Consider the following 8,723-nt stretch of genomic DNA (forward strand, 5'->3'; position numbering starts at 1 on the left):
GTCAGGGGATGTGTGTGTGGAGATGTCATTTTCTGTCTGTGGGCACATTTATATATTCCAGTAATTTCTTATTTTCATTTATTTCTACATTTTTTATGAACTTGTTTTATATGAGGGTACTGTTTAGTTAGAATTAAACATATATAAAAGCTTTCTGAGAGATCATTTACTATGTGAATATATTTTCAGCTGGCTGATCAAAAATATTTTTAAAATTTTGTTTTTAACCATTCAAAGTATGTTTGTATTTCCAAAATTGCAAATTTACTTAGCTATCAGTTAAAATACTCTTGCAGGGAAGAGCATTGACTTTTCTTTTGAGAATTCTCTGAAATACAGATTAAGAGGGAAAATAGATTTTAAGCAGTAGCAAAAAAAAAAAAGAAAGAAAGAAACACTGTTCACTAAAATGGTCTTTGAATTTTGAGAGCTATGGAAAATATATGAGAAACTAAATGATCTTGAAAAGATGCCAAGATTTTTATATCTCCAGTTTCTCTTGGTTGGTCCTACTGTTTTTGAATGTTTCCTTTATTCTGCCCCAAAGATTTTAACTTTTCAGTTTTTTTCTTACTGGCCAAGGTCAGATCTCCTTTATAAAACAATACATTGATATATTGTGGTTTTTTGAAATGGACTGTAAATTGGTTTAGAAATGTTTAAACATGCATTGAGTGTCTTTATACTGTACTGTGTATGTTAAGTAACTAGCAGGAAAAAGGAAATTAAATTTCCAATATGACAGTGTTATTGTAGTTAAGGAAAACTCTGATTTTAATATACAGTCCTATGTAAAATTACTTGTGTTAGGAATAAAATTCACTGTTGAAGTTGAATGTCACTAAACTTATTATGTTACAAGGAGCCAGTATGATTAGTAAAACCTCCCAGAAGCCAGATACAGTGTGGTATGTGCCACATTTCATTCATATTTTGACTTTGTATTGTTGATTAAAAGTTGTGCTTGTAAAAATGTATAAAATTTCTTGAGTTTTATAGTTTTTATGTATTTGTTTTTCTTGCTGGTAAATAGCCATTTAAAAATCTAATGTGAAAGAAATAATGTTTATATTTCGTTAGTGATCAATGACTTTGTTTATATGGAAATTTGTATATTGTTGGCACACATCTTTGTTTAGATGTATCATGCATGAAGGCCTGCAATAATTAGCACAATGAAAATTGCTTTTTTTTTTACATGTTCATTTTTTTTGAAAGATTGTGGTGCAGAGGGTTACTCTGAGTAACCTGGATTATGGAATATAAATGAATGGCACTTTGAGTGTTAATAAAGCTGATATTTATTTCCACTGTGATTGGTCTGTCCAAATCTTCTCTTGTACACAGCGTGTTCCCAATTTTCCTTACTTTGCCCTAGTTCATCACTTTCTGGGACCAAGAACAGACTAATCTAGAAACATTGCAACTGAATCTTTCCAGGATACAAATCTATAATGTCCTACCCAATATGCTCTGGCATATATTTTCTTGGACACTTCGATTACCCAACTCAGAAATTAACAGTGATTAAAAATAGCATGAACAAAGCACTGCTTTTGAACCTGATGTGTCTTGTCTGTAGTTTCATGGGCCAAGCAACAGTACTAGATTGTAACAGTCTCTTATAACTAGGGCTCTTCAACTTTCAACGGAACTGCTCTTTTAAAAAATAATTATATTTTTAAGAAATAGCATAAACAAAGCCTGTATCAGAGTGTAAGGAATGGATGTTCCTACAATTTTGGAGCTCATATAAATTAATACTTTCATATAGAGGGCAAATAAGCAATGTAAGTCAAAAGCCTCAGAATGCTGTATATTTTCTGACCCAGTGATTCTGTATCTAGGAATTAATTCTGTGGAAATGGTAGCAAATAGGCTAAGATATAGCTATAAAAGCTCCAAATTCAGGCTCTCTCTGTCCAACAATGGAGGTTATTGTAACAAAGCACCACAAACTGGGTGACTTATAACATCAGAAATTTGTTTCAATTCTAGACACTAGAAGTCCAAAATCAAGGTGTCCTCTTGGCCATGCTTCCTTTGAAACCTGTAGGGAAATCTTTCCTTGTTTCTTCCTAGCTTCTGGTCACACCAGGTTTTCCTTGGTTCATGGAAACATAACTCCAGTGTCTGCCTTCTGTCTTCACAGGGTGTTCTCCCTCTTTGTGTCTATCCCTCTGTGTGTGTTTAGTTTTTTTTTTTTGTTTGTTTTTATAAGGATACCACAATCATATTGGATTAAGGCCCACCATGATGACCTAATTTTAACTTCTAAAAACTGTTTCCAAATAAGGTCATATTCTGAATACTGGAGATTAGGACCTCAAAACATCTCTCTCTCTTTTTAAAAATTTTATTTTCAGAAAGAGGGGAAGGGAGGAAGAAAGAGAGGGAGAGAATGAATGTGTGGTTGCTTCTCATGTGCCCCCAACTGGGGACCTGATCTGCAACCCAGGCATGTGCTGTGACTGAGAATCAAACCGGCAACTCTTTGGTTCGTAGGCCAGTGCTCCGTCCACTGACCCATACCAGCCAGGGCAAAACATCTCTTTTGAGGGAAAACAAATCCATTATATTCTGCTCTGTGGCCCCTAAAATTTTATAACCCACCCACATGTGAAATACATTCACCTTATTCTACCATACCCGTCTTAATCATTTCAGCAACCACGCTAAGTCCAATATTTCATCTAAACATCATCAACTCAAATCATCATCTAAGTCATTCAAATAAATTGTGGGTAATACTTGGTGTATGATTCATACTGGAGCAAAATCCTTTTTCATTTGTGAAGCTACCAAATCTACTAGTTTTCTGCTTTCAAGTGGGAGAGATGGAGGATAGACATTTCTACTTTAGAAGGAAGAAATCAAGAGGAAAAAAGGCCTGTGTCCCAAACAAGTCTAAAACCTAAAAGGGCAACAGATTCCGTTTTAAGACTTGAGGAAAATTCTCATTGTCTCCATGTTCTGTCTTGAGGAACCCCCTGGGGTGGTGGCATTGCTTCCTCAGAACCAAGGGAGTGGCCCAAAATCACTGGACCTGCACCCTAGGCCTTTGCCTTCCTGGCCTATGGTGGCAGCAGCAGCCCTGCTGGCCTCTGCAATGCCCCTCAGATCACTCATCCCTTTTCTTGAAGTGTAACATGTTTGCAGTTGATCAGCTCTATCAGTCCCTTTCTCGCCCACAGAATTCCAGCCTTTCATTTACTTCTATCTCTGTCCTCTTCCAAGCTCGCAGGGTTTCTGCTGAGTTAGTTGATTGCATCCATAAGTCACAAGCCTGATCTCTTTAGCAAATAGTTTCTAACCAGACACCTTTGGTGTTTTCTCTAGAGCATACTTTTTCGTTATTTACCATATTAGGATGAGAATTTTCCAAATCTTCAAGTCTTGTTCCTTTTTTCTTAACAATTCCGTCTTCAATTTATTTCTTCCCTTACATTTTAATATTGGTAGCAAATTGAAACCAGGCTAAACTTTCAACCTGTACGTAGAAGTTTTTTCAGCTAAATAACCAATTTCATTGCTTACAGGTTCTTTCCACCCAACAGAAAACAGTTCAGCCAAGTACTCTGCCACTTTTTCTTTAGTCTCCAATAACATTTCTTATTTCCATCTGAGCATTCAGCAGAATCACTTTTAATATCCGTGTTTCTAGCAATAGTTTCTTCAAGGCATTCTAGGCTTTTCCTGTGATGCATCTCAAAATTCTTTCATCCTCTACCCCATTACCCAATTTCAAAGCCACTTCTATATTTTTAGGTATTTAGTACAGCAGTACCTCGCCTTTCTTTAACAAAGCCTGTATTAGCATTCTTCAGAGAGGCAGAACTTCTGTGTTGCACTCTAGAGGCGGAATTTTTGTTTTTCTAGGGAAACCTGTCTTTGCTCTTAATACCCTTAACTGATTGGATGAGGCCCACCCACATTATTGACGGTGTTCCACTTTGCTTAAAGTCTACTGATTATAAATGCCAATTATATCGAAGAAATACCTTAATAGTAACATCATGAATGGAATTTGACAAAACAATTGGACATCATAGCCTAGCCAAGTTGATAATCACAAGGATTAAGCAAATAAATTATAGGAAATCCATTCAATGGAACTCTTACATTATTGACTAGTGTTACATGAAGTTACATGAGGTGTATAGCATGATCTCACTTTTTGTTTAAAAATAGAAAAAATACTGGGGTGTTACTCCAAGGTTGGTCGAGTTTATAAGTGATTATTATTTTTGCTTATCTGTAATTTTTAAACTTTTATGATAAAATGTAGGTGTTTTGCTTAGTACAAAATTCTTTTTCTCAGCTTTATTGAGATATAATTGATGTATAACACTATGTAAGTTCAAGGTGAACAACGTGTTGATTTGATACACATATACTGCAGTATGATTACTACTGTTAGAAACAAGGACATAGTGACTCCCAAACCAGAAAAAAGTCATTAGTAACAAAGGGCAAATCTAATTAAAGGGTCTTAAGGGCAAATGTAATTAGAGGGTCTCTGAGAAAGGAGCTGACAGCACTGGCATATCTACAAACCACAGAAGGGGCATTTAGATAACCGTGTTAGATTGTAACTCCAGAGTAACCAGTAATGGAGAAATGGGGAAGAAGGAGATGGGAGGGGGAGCTAATTGCGTTAGGGCGGGGAAGCTAATCGCTCTCACTTTAGGGCAAAGAAGATAATCACTTTAGGGTGGCAATTTTAGGGTGGAGAAGATAATCACTTTAGGGTGGCAGTTTCAGGGTGGAAAAGATAATCACTTTAGGGTGGCAATTTCAGGGTGGGGAAGCTAAGACTATAAAACCAGTTTCCTTTGTCTACTTGGCGCGCACATTCTCCTGGCTATGAGGGTGCGCCTGGCTCTGCAGACTCGTGAATAAAGGCCTCGTTTTACTGCTCAAGTCCTGTGTCCCAGTTTTTATTGTGAGCGTTTCTCACACTACCATAGTGTTATTCATCATGCTACATAATTACCATTCCTTTTTTTGTGGTGAGAACATTAAGATCTACTCTCTTAGCAACTTTCAAGTATAGTATAATATTATTAACTATTATCCTGTAAGTTAGATGCCCAGAACCCATTCATCTTTCAACTGGAAGTTTTACTCTGACTACCATCTCCCTATTTCCCCCACCCTTCATACCCAGGTAGCCACCACTCTATTCTAAAAGTTCAAATGTTTTTAAAGTTTCTAAGAGTTCAAATGTTTTTAAATTCACATGTAAATGAGATCATACAGTACTGTCTTTCTCTGCCTGACTTACTTCACTTAGCATAATGCCCTCAAAGTCCATTCAAATAACAGGATTTCCTTCTTTCTCATGGCTGAATAGTACTCCATTGTGTGTTTGTGTGTCTGTCTGTGTGTGTATCTTCATTCATCCATTGACAGACATTTACGTGGTTTCCGTATCTTGGCTACTGTGAATAATGCTGCAATAAACTTGAGAGTGCAGCTATCTCTTCAAATTTCTATTTTCATTTCTGTTGGTTATGAACCCAGAAATGTAGATCCTGAATCATATGCTAAGTTTACTTTTAATATTTTGAGGACCCTCCATACTGTTTTCTTTAATGGCTGCACCAATCTTCTTTCCCACCTACAGTGCTCAAGGGTTCCCTTGTCTCCACATTCTTGGTAACATTTATTATCTCTTGTCTTTTTGACGTTAGCCATCCTAACAATGTGAGGTGATATCTCATTGTGGTTTTGATTTGCATTTCCCTGATGATAGTGATGTTGAGCATCTTTTCTTGTACCTGCTGGCCATTTGTATGTTTCCCTTTGAAAAATGCCTATTTAGTTCCTCTGCCCAATTTTTAGTTGGATTGTTTGTTTGTTTTTGTATTGAAGTGTATGGCTTTTTAATATATTTTGGATATTAACTCCTTATTAGATATGGTTTGCAGATTTTATTTTCATTCTATAGGTTGCCTTTTCATTTGTTGATCTTTTGTGTGTGTGTGCAGAATCTTTTAATCTATATGTAGTCCCACTTATTTTTGCAGAATCTTTTAATCTGTATGTAGTCCCACTTATTTTTGCATTTGTTGCTTGTGTTTTAGTTATAGCCAAAAAATTGTTGCAAACACTAATGTCAAGGAGTGTTTTCCCTATATTTTATTTCAGGAGTTAAGTGGTTTCAGGTCTTATATTTAAGTCTTTAATCGATTTTGAGTTAATTTCTTTTTTTTAATTTTATTTTTTGGTTTTTCAATTATAGTTGTCCCATTTTTCCCCCATTGCTCCCCACTCCCAGCCTATCCCTTCTCCCACAATCATGTCCCTCCCCTTTGTCCATGTCCATGAGTCATTCATACACGTTCCTTGACTAGACCCTTCCCTTACTTATCCCCCTTCTCTCCCTCCCCCATCCCCCCTACTGACTACTATTCTAGTCTTTGCCTATTTAGTTCGTTTGTTTGTGTTGCTCTTTACTTTCCTGTATTAGGTGATATCATATGGTATTTTGCTTTCTTTGCCTGGCTTATTTCACTAATCATAATTCTCTCTAGTTCCATCCATGTTGTCGCAAATGGCAGGAGTTCCTTCTTTCTTTCTGCTACATAGTATTCCATTGTGTAGATGTACCACAGTTTTTTGATCCACTCATCTACAGATGGGCACTTAGGCTGTTTCCAGCACTTAGCTATTGTAAACAGGGCTGCTATGAACATAGGGGTGCATAGGTTTTTTTGAATTAGGCTTTTAGGATTTTTCGGGTATAATCCTAGCAGTGGAATCGCTGGTTCAAAAGGCAGTTCCATTTTTAGTTTTTTGAGGTAATTCCATACTGTTTTCCATAGTGGCTGCACCAGTCTGCATTCCCACCAACAGTGCAGTAGGGTTCCTGTTTCTCCACATCCTCGCCAGCATTTGTTGTTTGTTGATTTGTTGATGATGGCCATTCTGACAGGTGTAAGGTGGTATCTCATTGTGGTTTTTACTTGCATCTCTCTGATGGCCAATGATGTTGAGCACTTTTTCATGTGCCTAAGAACCTTCTGTATGTCTTCTTTGGAGAAGTGTTTGTTCAGGTCCTTTGACCATTTTTTAATTGGGTTGTTTGTTTTCTGGATGCTGAGTCGTATAAGCTCTTTATATATTTTGGAGATCAGTCCCTTGTCTGTGATATCATTGGCAAATATGTTTTCCCATATGGTTGGTTTCCTTTTCATCTTGCTGATGTTTTCTTTTGCTGAGCAGAAACTTTTTAGTTTGATGTAGTCCCATTTGTTTATTTTTTCCTTTATTTCTCTTGCCTTAGGAGATGTATCCGTGAATATATTGTTACATGGGATATCTGAAATTTTCCTGCCTATGTTTTCCTCTAGGACTTTTATGGTGTCACAGCTTACATTTAAGTCTTTAATCCATCTTGAGTTTATTCTCGTGTGTGGTGTAAGTTGGTGGTCTAGTTTCATTTATTTGCATGTTCCTGTCAAGTTCTCCCAGCACCATTTGTTAAAGAGGCTCTTCTCATTCCATTTTATGTTCCTTCCTCCTTTATCAAAGATTACTTGACCATAGAGGCCTGGGTTTATTTCTGGGCTTTCAATTCTGTTCCACTGATCTATATGTCTGTTCTTATGCCAGTACCAGACTGTTTTGATCACAGTGGCTTTGTAGTATTGTTTGATGTCTGGTATCGTGATTCCTCCTGCTGTGTTCTTCTATTTCAAGATTGCTTTTGCTATTCGGGGTCTTTTTTGGTTCCATATGAATTTTTGGAGGATTTGTTCTAGGTCAGTGAAATATGTCATTGGTATTTTAATAGGGATTGCATTGAATCTGTAAATTGCTTTGGGTAGTATGGCCGTTTTGATGATGTTGCTTCTTCTCATCCAAGAACATGGTATTTGCTTCCATTTATTTGTATCTTCCTTAATTTCTTTCTTCAGTGTTGCATAATGTTCAGTGTACAAGTCTTTTATCTCTTTGCTTAAGTTTATTCCTAGGTACTTTATTTTTCTTGTTGCTATAGTAAATGGTACTTTCTTTTCTGCCTCTGTCTCTGATATTTTATTGTTGGTGTACAGAAAAGCCTTAGAATTCTGTATATTTATTTTGTACCCTGCTGTTTTGCCAAATTCACTTATTATATTGAGTAGTCTTTTAGTGGCGTTTATAGGGTTTTCTAGGTATACTATCATGTCATTTGCAAATAGTGATAGTTTTACTTCTTCTTTCCCAATTTGGATGCCTTTTATTTCGTTGTCTTGTCTGGTTGCTGTGGCTAGGACTTCCAACACTATGTTGAATGGAAGTGGGGAGAGTGGACAGCCTTGTCTAGTTCCTGAGTTCAGGGGGAATGCTTTCAGTTTTTGTCCATTGAGTATGATGTTGTCTTCAGGCTTCTCATATATAGCCTTAATTATGTTAAGGTATGCTCCCTCTATTCCCATTTTGCTGAGTGTTTTCATCATAAATGGGTGTTGTACTTTATCAAATGCCTTTTCTGCATCTGTTGATATGATCGTGTGATTTTTGTCTCATTTTGCTTAGGTGATGTATTATATTTATTGATTTGCGAATATTAAACCATCCTTGCATCCCTGGGATGAATCCCACTTGATCATGGTGTTTGATCTTTTTGATGTATTGCTGGATCCTGTTTGCCAAAATTTTATTGAGGATTTTAGCATCTATGTTCATCAGTGATATTGGCCTGTAGTTTTCTTTCTTTGCTGTGTCTTGAC

At 36.6% G+C, this 8,723-nt stretch overlaps 1 non-coding gene across 1 annotated transcript; it reads left to right on the forward strand.

Annotated features, from left to right (window-relative positions):
* Positions 1–1,545: 1,545 nt before the first annotated feature.
* On the forward strand, positions 1,546–1,681 carry LOC150021805 (small nucleolar RNA SNORA50). Its single transcript, XR_016513697.1, has one exon. It is a non-coding gene; the product is annotated as a small nucleolar RNA SNORA50 (small nucleolar RNA).
* Positions 1,682–8,723: the final 7,042 nt, after the last annotated feature.

Source organism: Furipterus horrens, unplaced genomic scaffold, assembly GCF_987537825.1.
Source record: "Furipterus horrens unplaced genomic scaffold, mFurHor1.1.pri manual_scaffold_1, whole genome shotgun sequence".
In the NCBI taxonomy this organism is placed as follows: domain Eukaryota; kingdom Metazoa; phylum Chordata; class Mammalia; order Chiroptera; family Furipteridae; genus Furipterus; species Furipterus horrens.